This window comes from Pteropus alecto, unplaced genomic scaffold (genome assembly GCF_000325575.1).
Source record: "Pteropus alecto unplaced genomic scaffold, ASM32557v1 scaffold79, whole genome shotgun sequence".
NCBI classification, from domain to species: Eukaryota; Metazoa; Chordata; class Mammalia; order Chiroptera; family Pteropodidae; genus Pteropus; species Pteropus alecto.
The window spans coordinates 3331786-3344189 of NW_006494612.1; the positions used below are offsets into that span (position 1 = coordinate 3331786).

Genomic DNA, 12404 nt, shown 5'->3' on the forward strand with positions numbered 1-12404 from the left:
TCCTGTCTTCTTTCTTGTATTATCCTATAAATTCTATTGGACAAGGTCTGTACCCCACATCCTTTGTAGTGCCCCAATTACGTAGCACAATGGTCCGCACACAGAGGTAATTTAATAATTTTTCCACTTTGATTTCTGGGTCTCCACTCCAGCCCCTGGGTAATCATTTACTAGCAAACAAATTAGTTATCAGTAAAATAGCCGAGGTTTCCAGAGCAAATCATTTGTATTACTACAGCTGGAAAAAAAACAGCACATACCACTTTCTTTGCAAAGAGGAATTTCAATAGCGGAGTGTGGTCATGACTGCCACTAGTAGATCTTGCTTGAGAGTTTTGACACTTCTGTAACTCTTTGACCTGGAAAGATGAATCGACTTTTATTTTGAATCATGTGTCTCCTTGGGTTCTTTTGGCCTAAATACATAAACATCAGAGAACTTGATTCCCTGTAATACTGGCAACAACAACAAATAAATATATGTATATAGCCTCTGGCTTAGCGCTCACTAGCATGATTCCTGGGAGCCGAGCACCACCTCACCCCCTGCAGCACCCAGGACTGCTTACAGATGACTTAGAGGCAGTGCCTGCCTTGGTCTACACCAGGCACAGCCCCACCCAGATGCCAAGGCTGCTTCTCTCTTGCAGTGGTTCCTGTTCCCGCTGATGCGCAGAGCCTGCAGAGCCTGCCTCCTGGAGAGACCTGCCCCATGCTTGGCTCCCAGCTCTAAGGCTGTGGGGCAGCTGGGAGTGGAGGAAGAGCCCTGCCTCTGGCCTCCCTTAATCCCCTGCTTTCCTGGGTGGACAGCTTCATGAGGCGGCCCAACCCTGGGGAGCTTTCTGAGGGAGGGAGTTCCTTTCCTTCCACTTCCCATGTCCACCTTCCTGCTTCTCCCTCCTTGCTGTGCTGGACCTTTACCCACACCGGCTATGGCCTTGCCATGCTCTGGCAAAGGACCTGTACCTCTTCTTTCTGCAGGGTTTGGAGTCCAACAGGCTGTGTTTAAATTTGGACTCCACCTACACCAATCTCTTCTCTTTTCCGAACATAAACTTTGTTATCTATAAAATAGAAATAACATCTACCTATGGCATTGTTCCGAGGATGAGGCATTAATGTCAATAGTAATAATAAAGCCTTAATGACTGAGGGACTTACTTCTATGTGTTAGTTGCTGTGCCAGGTTTCATACATTCTCTTAAACCCAGCACGGTGACCTGACCAGAGCAGGTGGTCAACAGGTTCCTTCACCCTCCTCTTTCTTCTTTTCTTCTCTCTCCCCGCTTTCTTAAGTCAGATAGGATCTGAAGGTGCAGTGTCTGGTCCCATAGGAGGGCTTTGTCTTCTCTGCATCTTCCCTTCTTCCATGGGCCACCTGGAATTACCCACACCCCCCAGAAAAAGGAAGTCTCTTCCTTGTCCTGTCCAAGTCCCCTGCCCAACAGGGCAGCTCCATTTCTGTCCACAGCCAGGTTTTCAACCTCCATTCCCACATGGGGCCCCCACACCTGGTACTTCATTCCTCCAGGGAACATAGCTGTCCATGTGCTGGCAATAAGGTGTCTCCATGTTCTCCTGGACCAGAGACCCCTGGCACAGGTAGGCTCTCTGTGCCAGACACGCTGAGAAACACTTGCTGGGCAGACAACCAACACTCGAGGAGCAGTCTCCAGTGGGGCAGAAGGGTAGGAATCAGCTGGGCCCCACCACCACCCCATCCTAGGGAGGTGGCCAAGAGGAAAGTGCCCTGGGAGGAGAAGGGCCACACCCCAGCATCAGAAGAGAGCGGGGAGTGGGCACCATGAGTCTGCTCGATTTCAAGCGTCTCTGCCACTGTAGAGTTTGAAGGAGTCTAAGGACCTCTGGCAGATTCCACTGCCCTTTACCTGCCCCTATTGCACACACACTATCTATTGTCTGAGCAAGGCTGCTGACTGGCCCACTCGAGAATTTGTTCTGAGCGGGAACTGGAGGGAGAGGGCGGCCGTGGGATGTAAATGCCCTGGGAAGCTTTGAAAATGCTGGGAGGAAGCAAAATGCCCCGAGTAATTTGGGATGGAGGCTTGAGCCATTTGATCAGGATATGAGAGAAGAGTGATTCTTAGAAGGCTAAAGGATTCGGAAGCCCTCTGTTGTACCTCATGCAATTCGAACAACCACCCGAGGAGATAAATAACTTATTTTCTCCTTTGTGTGGATAAGTAAGCCCAAGTCACTTAAGAGGTGGAACTCAGCTGGGACCAAAAGCCAGGGCCCTGACGCAGGCTGTGTCTGCCCAGCTCTGCTCCAGGAGCTGCTCTCACACAGAGCACTGCAACCTGCTGTCAAGCTTCATCCATTCCTTCACAGACCTGTTGGAAGCTCTTATTCATGTGGAATTTGAATGCTGTCTTATTACCCATGCCAGTGCAATCTAAACTTCTTTCCTTGAGGGCTGCTGTGTTAGAAGTTCTGACTCCGAAATCAGATGACCTAATCATGTGACCTTAACTTCACCGACACTCAGTCTCCTTATCTGTAAAATGAATGACCATAACAACTATTTCATAGGACCGATGTAGGGTTAAATTTTTAAAAAAAAAAAAAAAAAAAGAGAGAGAGAAAAAGGAAAAGAAGTAAAGTAACTAGCATATAGTTAGCTTGCAATAAAAATTATATTATCATTACTGTTTTGCCTCACTTGATAGACACAGATTATTTTACTTAAATTCTAGAAACAGAAGAAAAAATTTCAAAATAGATTGTACTGTGCACCACATAGATATTGTCATCACAAGAAAACTATATGGATTTTGGGAGGACTAATAAATCCTAATAGGTTATTTTTTTCTATTGCTATCAATTCAATATAGATTTACATTGTTAAGTAGTATTCCCGAATACGTTTATAACCTTTTGATTAAATACTTTGGTAGCCGCAAAGCATAACTTAAAATCACCAACTATAATTTAGCGATCTGCATATTTGATATACTACCATTTCTTGGCATATTTTTAAATTAATAACACTTATTTTATTTTTAATGATAAAAGTCAACTTATTTATAGTAGAATATTTTAAAATAAAAAGTATAAAAGAAGAAATAAAAATTACCTGCACTCCTACCATTTAGAGATACTCACTGTTCATACTTTGGTTTATTACAATCTTATCTTTTTAAAAATTATTTTACTTATCAAAATAAACCCATTTTATTGCATATTATATAATGAGAATTTTCCATATTATTATTCTTTTAAAAACAATGTTTATACTTATATAATATTTCACAATAACTCTATAACATAATTTACACAACTATTTTCACATAGCTGCATATTTAGATTGCTTCTAATTGTTCCAAATATTAATGTGGACATACATAAATCTGTATGCACCTCTGTCATTAGTTCCCATATTTCCTCAGGTCTCATAACAACCCGTGAGTCAAATAAGATCAGTTAACAATTTTTCCCAAATTAGAGTGGTACTGTTTCCCTGCCCCTACCCCAACACACAGGAACGAACTGGACACTGTCTTTAACGTCTCCACTGGTTTTTAAGTTGTTGCTATTTATCTCGCTTGGTGTGGATAGTCATATATTTTGCTGAAGAAATATAAATATGTTTGATTACAGAGTATTGCCCCAGAACCGCCTAGAGATAGTACATAACATATGGATTGTATACTAAATGTCTTTCACAAACCTGACCCCCAGGGTTTCAGATGAAGTGGTGATTTTCAATCCTGGTTCAATTAGATTCATCAAGTAAGCTTTAAAAAACACATCGATGCCCAGGCCCAAACCTAGAGATTCTGATTCAACGATTTCCTCCAGGTTTTTTTTTCTAATATACTTTCTATTTTGAAATAATTATGGAGTTACAGGAACTTGCCAAAATAGTTCAGAAAGGCCCTGTGTACCCTAAGTTTTTCTCACTGATGACATCTTGTACAAAACCAGGATATTGACATTGAGTACAATCCACAGTTTTCACTGGTTTTACAGAAACTTGTGTGTGTGTCTGTGTGTGTGTTTCTATGTAATTTTATCACCTGTGTAGATTCGTGTAACCATTATCACAATAAAAATACAGATATATTCCATCACCACAAAGATTCTTCTGCTACCCCTCCTCTCTCCTTGCACCATTCTCAACTCCAGTCTCCCATTTATTTTTGAGTCCCCCAGGAGGTGTCTCAGAGACGTTTTCCCACTCAAGCCTGACTGATGCTGTCACTTCCTACAGGCCCATTGCGGGAGGCCTGGTGCTGCCCCTCTGCCATCACCATCCCCAAGCCCATGACCTACTGCCCAGGATGTTGCCTCCAGGATCCCCCAAAGGTGACAAAACTTAGATATGACGAATGGGGCTGTGACATGTGTCATTTACCCAGGATGATCTCTAAGAAATGTAGAGAGAGCCCACTATCCAGCTCTGTCACACTTTGTGACAGAGTGCATCTGCAGATTGCATCTGCCGGCATAGTACACTCCCTCCTTGTTCTAACTGCAGTTCCCTTATCTTTAAAGGTCACATCTAAGCCCTGGGGCTGGGCTGGGCACACACTGCCCTTCCTCCTTCTCTCAACCTCTGTCCCCAGGGGGCCTCTGTTCAAAGTTTCTTCATCTCAGTTTTCAGTTCCTCCAGATAAATAGATGCATGCACATTTATCAGATATGGCTAGACTAAATTGCGAACTCCCTAGACTCAGCTGGAAGCCCCACTCCTTTCAGGATAGCTTTGATAGCATTAAAAAAGATAAATATCCAATTTAATCCCAGGGACTAAGTCATCGGTTGAGCGCAATTAGCGCATCCATACTCTCATCCAAAATAAAGGTTTTACTGAGTCTAGCTTTGGTCAAAACTATTTGATTTCCTAAAAAATATAATTTCCCTCTCTCATTCCCCTCCCATCTGACACAAGATGTGTTCATGGTATTTAAGTTTATAGCCCAGTATTTAAGTGACAGAAGAGTAAAGGGGGTGTATATGTGACTAAGCTGAGAGGAAGTAGCATCACCCAAAGATAAATACAAGGACTCTAGAACTTCTCTGCAGGACAGGGTAGCATATTTTAGGTAGTACGAGAATAATTGCGTCATGTTAAGCAAAAGCATGGGTTAGCCTTGGCCATAAGAGACGTTTTGCATCAGATTAGAAGACGGACGTGAAGGGGTTGCCGTATTTTTACTTCCTAAAGATACTGGAAGGGTGGCAGATGCTGTGGCAGCTGGAGAACATTGTCGCTGACCTGCTGACGTGGCAAGTCACCGTGACACAACACCCAGACCACAGTCCCCGCGCTCCCACCAGATCTTCTCTAACAATTTCTCTGAGTCCTGGGCCAGGTGCAAGTGCAGCTCCATGGCAAAGAGTGCCAGCTTCTCACCCGAGTCACTGTGGAATCGAGGTTGAAGTTGATGAGAGAGAGAGATACAGGTCCCAGTTCGTTTTTGCAGTGTCTGTTTGTTCTTGCTCTTATCCACTCCTGGTTCCCTTCTCAACTGCCCATCTGGCTGACCCATAGTGACTTCAGGCTCAACACCAGATGCAGGGCCAACAGCACCCACAGATCGCCGCCCCCCCCCACACTCATACAAGTGCAAAGGTAGGAACCCCGTCCCCCTTAACCCTATGTCACTCACAGTGGTTCTGCGTTTTTGATTGAACCCTGACTGATAGAGAATTATGTATTGATTACCTCTCAGAGAAGCTATAACTGACTGAACTTGGAATTTGTTGATTGAACAGAAGATTAGAGATTAACTATGTATTGATTGGAGTGGTGGAAAATGAGCAAGAAATAAAAATGCTGTATGGAGATGCATGGAAATATATATCTCTACCATGAACAACAAATCCTAGGTAACATTGGGACTTTCTATTCTGACATTCAGATATCCTGACTATTCTTCAAGCATCTTTACAAATGTTTACACATTCATTTATTTGACAAATTATGTACTGTTTACCCCTCAGCTATGTCTGCCCCACATACTATCCTTCAATTGGATTCAAATACATAGTAACTATGGTTCTAAAAAAAATACGTAGACATTTTCCTTCCTCCCATCCTAGCCTTGACTCCAATCTTCTTTCACCTTAATTATATCTCCCAAACTTCAAACTCTGGGTTTGGAGGTCTTGACTCAGTTCCCTGTCTTGTGACCCTCTAGATTTCACATTCATTCATGTGCACCCTGGTATAGACCTCAGACTTCCTATGGACTCCGGCTTGACTTGGTCCTTCAGGCCCTGCCACCTCCTATGACCTTGGCTGGAGCTCACAACCCCAGCTCCTACCGAAGTCAGCTTCTAACTTTGACTACCTGGATGATACTTCCCACTGAGAAGGAGGTAGTTGATATTCAGACAACATATTCAGGAGCCACCCATTTGGAGGGGAGGTAGCCAAACACAGAAATATAAACATCCAAGATGTTCTGAGGAAAACATAATCCCTTCCACCCAACCCAAGGGAATCAAGGGAACCTTCCAGGATTAGGTGATATTTGTAGGATTCGTAAAAATTTAGCATAATCCCAGCTATGTGTTCAAGGTCCAGATGTGTTGGGAAGGTAGGAAGGGAAAAATCATTTGGACAATAGAGAAAGCCAGAGAATTGAAGCATGAGGCTTTGCATAGGCAAAAATCAGTTAAATGATTAAAATAGTGATAAGAAAAAGTTAGGAAATACAGACAAACTTCAATTTTTCTGTTCTAAAAAAAAGTAGGGAAACTATAAAAACTGAAAACAAGCCTTCAGTTTATTAATCGCTTAAAACTAGTCTTTCACAAACTTCTTGCTGGGTGACAAATACCAGACAGAACAGTTAAGAAAAAGAAAAAACCAGATGAACATAAAATGTTAGTCATTGCCCCCAAGTTAAGAGTGCATCATCTCTTCAAGGATGAGAGAGAAGTCCCAGCTCTGAGGCTTTGGGCGGTTCAGGGAGGCAAGGCGCATCTCCCGGACTTAGAGCGCTCTTGACAGGCGGAGCTGGTGCACTTTGCCTAAGAATGCATTTTTAAACCTGATAAATAATATAAACAACTTCTCTAGTAAAACACACAGGGGAGGGGGGATGCTGAAGGTATTTATGTTATAAATAAACATAGCGCCACATCTTTTAGACGATTTATGGCAGTAGGGATTTTTCTAATTTTAAAAAAATATGACAATTTGAAAAGACACCAGCAAAATCAGTTTCCTCTAAAACATTGTTTCTACTTTCTATAGAAACTAGAACTACTTTCTATAATACAGGTGTGATCCTCATAGGATTCTCCACACAGGAGGATGGAACAAACCTGAAATATTTTGAGGCTTATCTAATAAATATTATTCTAGTCAATACGCTTGGGGTAAGTTCCACACAGCCTCACAATTTACATAAACTCTGATTAGAAAGTTTCTCATTCATGCTAATGAAACGGTTTCTCTCAGATTTATCAGACTAATTAGAGATGAGTTATGTCTAGATTTATTGCTGCCCCGTCCAAAGGGCTGTGATTAACCTCAAGATAGCCAAATCATAATGCTGTGTGACCATAAATATTGTGCCTCTGAATTGGAGCAAAGTAGTTGAAAGCCCTGTAAATGGAAGGGACACAGAACTATTTTTCACATATAACCGGTACAAAGCCAGGATCCACATGGTTTAGTCTCATAATGGTGTAGTGGTCAAAAAAGCACAGTCCAGTACAAAGACTCACATTCTTTTTAGAGGTACTTGGAAACCATACAGAGAAGGCAAATATATGGCACACAGTAATATTTATGAATTCTCATTTCCTCTCCTTCCATTTCACTGGTATCTGCTCCATTTGTTCTCAAGCACCTCTCTCCATAATTCCCCTGAGCCTTTCTCTAAACAGAGCCCCCAACACTTGTGTCTTTCCTCTCTTTACTTCCTCTTTTCCATCTCTTGTGTACATTAATACAACCCTTCTCCCAGTGATTAAAAAAAGAATAAAACTACTTCCTTTCTGAGAGGGGGAAAAGAGGGAGGAAATTGGGCAGGCCACTGTAGAATTATTTTTGGTTATCTGGGAAAGGGAAGAAGGCTGCAGACATTCCCACAAAGGAGTCTTTATGTCACTGAGCACCCTCCCTGCCAGAAAGAGATAAGAGAACATAATTTATACTGAGATCAGGCGTAGGAAACCCAATTCAAAGATAGAAATGAATCCAGGGCCACACATTCATTAAACAAACAAAAAAAATCTTTCAACCATCTTTTGTTAGTTGATGTATTATTTCTTTATTGTAAGAGAGTAAATATAGGATATTAAATAGCATATGCTTTGAAAATTAAGATGAGGCAACATAAAACTGGAGTTAATAAATGAAACAAATAAAAATAACAATAACAAATTATAAATGCCTATTGGTATCCAGTTATATCTCTTAACAGTGTGAGTAATGGAGACTTAATATTAGATAATTTGCAGGGCTGGTCAGATAAAACAATGTTTTCCCTCAGATAAAGGTTACACCCTAACTCCAGCAATGGGAAAACATCATATAATTCATTCCTCTAAAACCCCAGGTTCTACATCAGCTCTTAGGGACACACCAATGTTCCAATATCTGTGGAGCCAGTTCTACAATTTTTAAAGCAAAATTTTAAAGTAATCTTATAATTGTACATGTACTCCAGGGCAGGTTTTTACTTCCCTGACCAAAGTTAGGCTGGGGAGTGGCAGGACCCCTTAAGGAATGAGGGCTGCTGAGCTCATCTGCTCAGTTTGGCAGAAACATCAAAACTGGCAGAGGAAAGAGGCCTGGTAAGAAACTGGGGTTCGGAGCCCCCACAAATTTCTCAAAGCCAAAAAGGTATGGAGAGAGGGAACAGCAGGAACCTAGCAGCCTGAAGTGGCATTTCTGGTGTGCATTCAGGCAGCTTCTTTCATCTGTGTTTTGGTAAAGGCCTCCCTTACACAAGAGCTCATACATACTTCTGTGAACTGGTTAAGCCAGGGTAAGATACACAGCCTCTGGGAGATGCCCTACCCCTCAACCTGCCCTCCAATACAACTCGGCACAGCCATGTGCTTCAATGGCCCACGGCTCTGCCCTGCAAATAAGCTGACAAGCCCTGCATCCTTCAGTCACTGACTACATCCTCAAGCTGACAAGGACTTCATCCTAGCAGAAAAGTGATGATGAGATACATATGTAGTTTTAGTCTGTTTAAGGTAATATAACAGATTATCATAAACTTGGTGTCTTAAACAATAGGAACGTTTATTTCTCACAATTCTGGAGGCTAGAAGTTCAAGATCAAGGTGCCAGCATGTTTGGGTTCTGATAAGAACCCTTCTCCAGGTTTACGGTAACTTTCTGCCTGTGTCTTCACATGCCAGAGTGAAAGAAGCTCTCATGTCTCTTCTTATAAGGACACTAACTCCATTCATAAGAACTCCACCCTCATCACCTAATCACCTCCCAAAGGCCCCATCTCCTAGTATTATCACATTGGGGTTAGGATTTCAATGGATGGATTTTGGGGAAACCCAAACATTCAGTCCATTACACACGTGTGCACATATACACACAAACACACACGCACACACAATTCGCAGGCACAGAATTCTTAAATCACACAATATGAATTCTCTTGACGGTCAGTAACATTCTCTGGTCATGTACTTTTTACCTAAACAGAGCTCTATATTAAGGTAAAAAAATTTTTGTTCTTAATTTTAGGATACCACGCTTTGCTAAAGAGGCAATGTGGAATGAAGACAGCCCCAGTGATACTACAGCTTATGTGAACTTGAGGAAGCCACTATCTGTTCAGAGCTTGTTTTCTCATCTGAAAATTGGGAATGATAAAACTCACCTTGTAGGATTTTCATGAATACTAAATGAAGGAATATATAAGAAGCAATTGACCAGAAGTGGTAACAAATGAGAATAAAATTAGAAAAAGGATTTGCTTGGCCCTAACAGATGTTCTCCAAAGGTTAAAAAAAAAAAAAAGAGAGAGAGAGATTGATGAGAAAGACAGTGGCCGCTTGATAGGAGGTTTTAAGGGCCACCTGCCTATGCAGTTTGATTTTGCAATCTCAGTTTCTACCAAGCTTCTATAAGGAGACGAGTAGTCACAATGTGGCATCTAGTAGTGCTGCCTGCAAGGATGCTTGTAAAACACTCCAAGCTTATTAAAAATTCCCAGCAGATCTCTTCTCCCAGATTCTTTCCCCGCCCCACACCAATGAGCCACTGCGCAGTGCAAGGGAAACAAAGAAGCAATTCTAAAGCACAAAGGAGCTGCCCCGACTCCTCCAGCAGTTTCCCCAGGGGGAGAAAATGTGCTTCCAGACATGCTTGGCTGGAACTGACTGGGAACCAGGCTGTGTTCACTGAAGAGGTTGAGAATCATTTGTCTCTCGCTTTGGAAAATGATGACATCATCTTTTGGCATTTTAAATATTCAAACGTTTACATTGAAAAGACTCTTGCCATTCGTTTCTTTTCCAGGTTGAATAAAATAGGCCTATTTCTACCTTTTATGAACTAAAACCCTTGCGTAAATAAGCCTCATAAGACCCGTTTGAGAAAAACAACTCATGGTAATGATGGAAAGAAAGCACTAGAATGGAAGACTGCAGAACTGGGTTCCAGGTCTCTCATTAGAGGTAGCCAGAAACAATTTGTGAACAGGTTCCAGCCTCCGTTTCCTCTTCTGTGAGATGGACTGAGACATCTTTAAGGTTCCTTTCATTTCAGAGAACTAGAGGACTTAGGGGTAAATGAACCAAACGGCTCATTCTACTAAGGGCTTGACTGTCACCTGTGGTTTCTGCTCCTTCAAAGGAGTGGGGATTAGCTGCTATTTAGACACAGGAATGCAATGCTTTGATTATTTTGGTGTCTGTTTTCACAGGCATTGAAGCCGAACCCTGCCGCCAGCCTTGAGACCTGACTGGACCTCTCCTCTCATTTGAAAGTAAGCAGGCCTGGCTGATACGGGACACCACAGAGGTGCCGGCCCCCCCACCAGACACCACAGAGATTAAACTCCATTTCGTTGCTTACTAGGTGTGTGGCCCTGGTTAACCACAAACCTGCCTAAATGCCTCAATGGCAGGCCAGCTGAAAGCCGTTGCTTCTTATCCAGCCCAGAAGGGATATGATTAGAAGAGTTACTTAAAATGTCAAAACGTTACCTTCCTAAAGCCCTGGCAGTAATCCAGAGGGACTCTAGGCAAAGTGGCTGGTCCCAGCTACTTCACTCTCGGATGAAATCGAAGTCATCTGGTTTCCTTTGGGTGGGATGGCGTGGAGAATAGTGAGTGAAACTAAACCTTTTTTGGCAGTTAACTGAGCAAAGGAAGAAAGCATTGGCTTTATTTAAAAGGGCAATTAAAGTTCAGGGAGGAAAGGAAGTGTTATTCTTAATTTTTCACACTCTCTCTGACCCCAACCTCCGTTCTACAAATAGCCCAGGGTACCGTTTGCTGCCAGCAGAAGTATATGGATACTTCTAAAAAGCTATGAATGATTTACAAGCTGGGTCAATAATTAAGTTACCGGGGAATGTGTACAATACATAACCAGCCTTAACTCTTTATATCTCAGAAGACATGTTCCCAGGACTGGCAAGAGAATAATGGTTGAAAATAAAACAAAATCCACACAGATTTGAAATACTTCAAGGTAGTAAAATGTGTCAATCCGTTATGTGAGAAAGGCTGATGAGTAGATGGTGTTTCCCATCTTGGTCTATGGGGCTCTCCAGGACAAAGAAAAAGGTTTACTGGTTTAAGTACCTAAACCCATCGTTTCCATTCTAGCTCCATTCTGAGGAGCTAGATGAGTTTGAGTGGGCCCTTCCCCTAGACCTGGCTGGAGCTTCTTCAAGGAGAGATGTGAGTCGTAATGAATCTAGATGGTTCCTAAGGGAAAATCACCCACACCTTTGTTTGGGGGAAGAGAAGGGAGTTTGTTTTTGAGCAGTCTCTTTGAGCCTAATCTGTGGGAGGCACAGCTTTACTCATCCACTCTAGTTAAGGGGTCAAGGCTAAACCCCTGAGTCAGCAACATGTGCCTGTGCATAAGTAGGCTAAAGAAGGTCACGGAAGGAAGTCAGCCAGGGCGTGGGAAGTCCTCCCAGGTTGGGCAGGACTGGACTGGGCCTCAAATGCTGGGGGAGGATGAGGGGCAGGACACACTTTAGGGACAGACGGTAGCTTCTTTCACACAATCATTCCAGCCACAGACCTATGCTGAGTCCTGCCTTCAGTGAGCCAGACACAGGGCTAGGTGCTGGGGATACACTAGTGAGAGAGAAAGATTGTGCCTGTTATGGGCTAAGTTGTGCCTCCCCAAATTCATATGTTGAACCTCTAACCCCCAGTATCTCCTAATGTGATGATATTTGGAGATAAGGCCTTTAAAGCAG

The 12404-nt window shown here is 42.6% G+C and overlaps 1 long non-coding RNA gene across 1 annotated transcript; it reads right to left on the reverse strand.

Moving 5' to 3' along the window:
* Positions 1-271: 271 nt before the first annotated feature.
* LOC112474302 lies at positions 272-11467 on the reverse strand. Its single transcript, XR_003044332.1, has 3 exons — positions 11170-11467; positions 1162-1378; positions 272-359 (listed from the first exon to the last, which is right to left on the reverse strand). It is a non-coding gene; the product is annotated as an uncharacterized LOC112474302 (long non-coding RNA).
* Between the last annotated feature and the right edge of the window lie 937 nt (positions 11468-12404).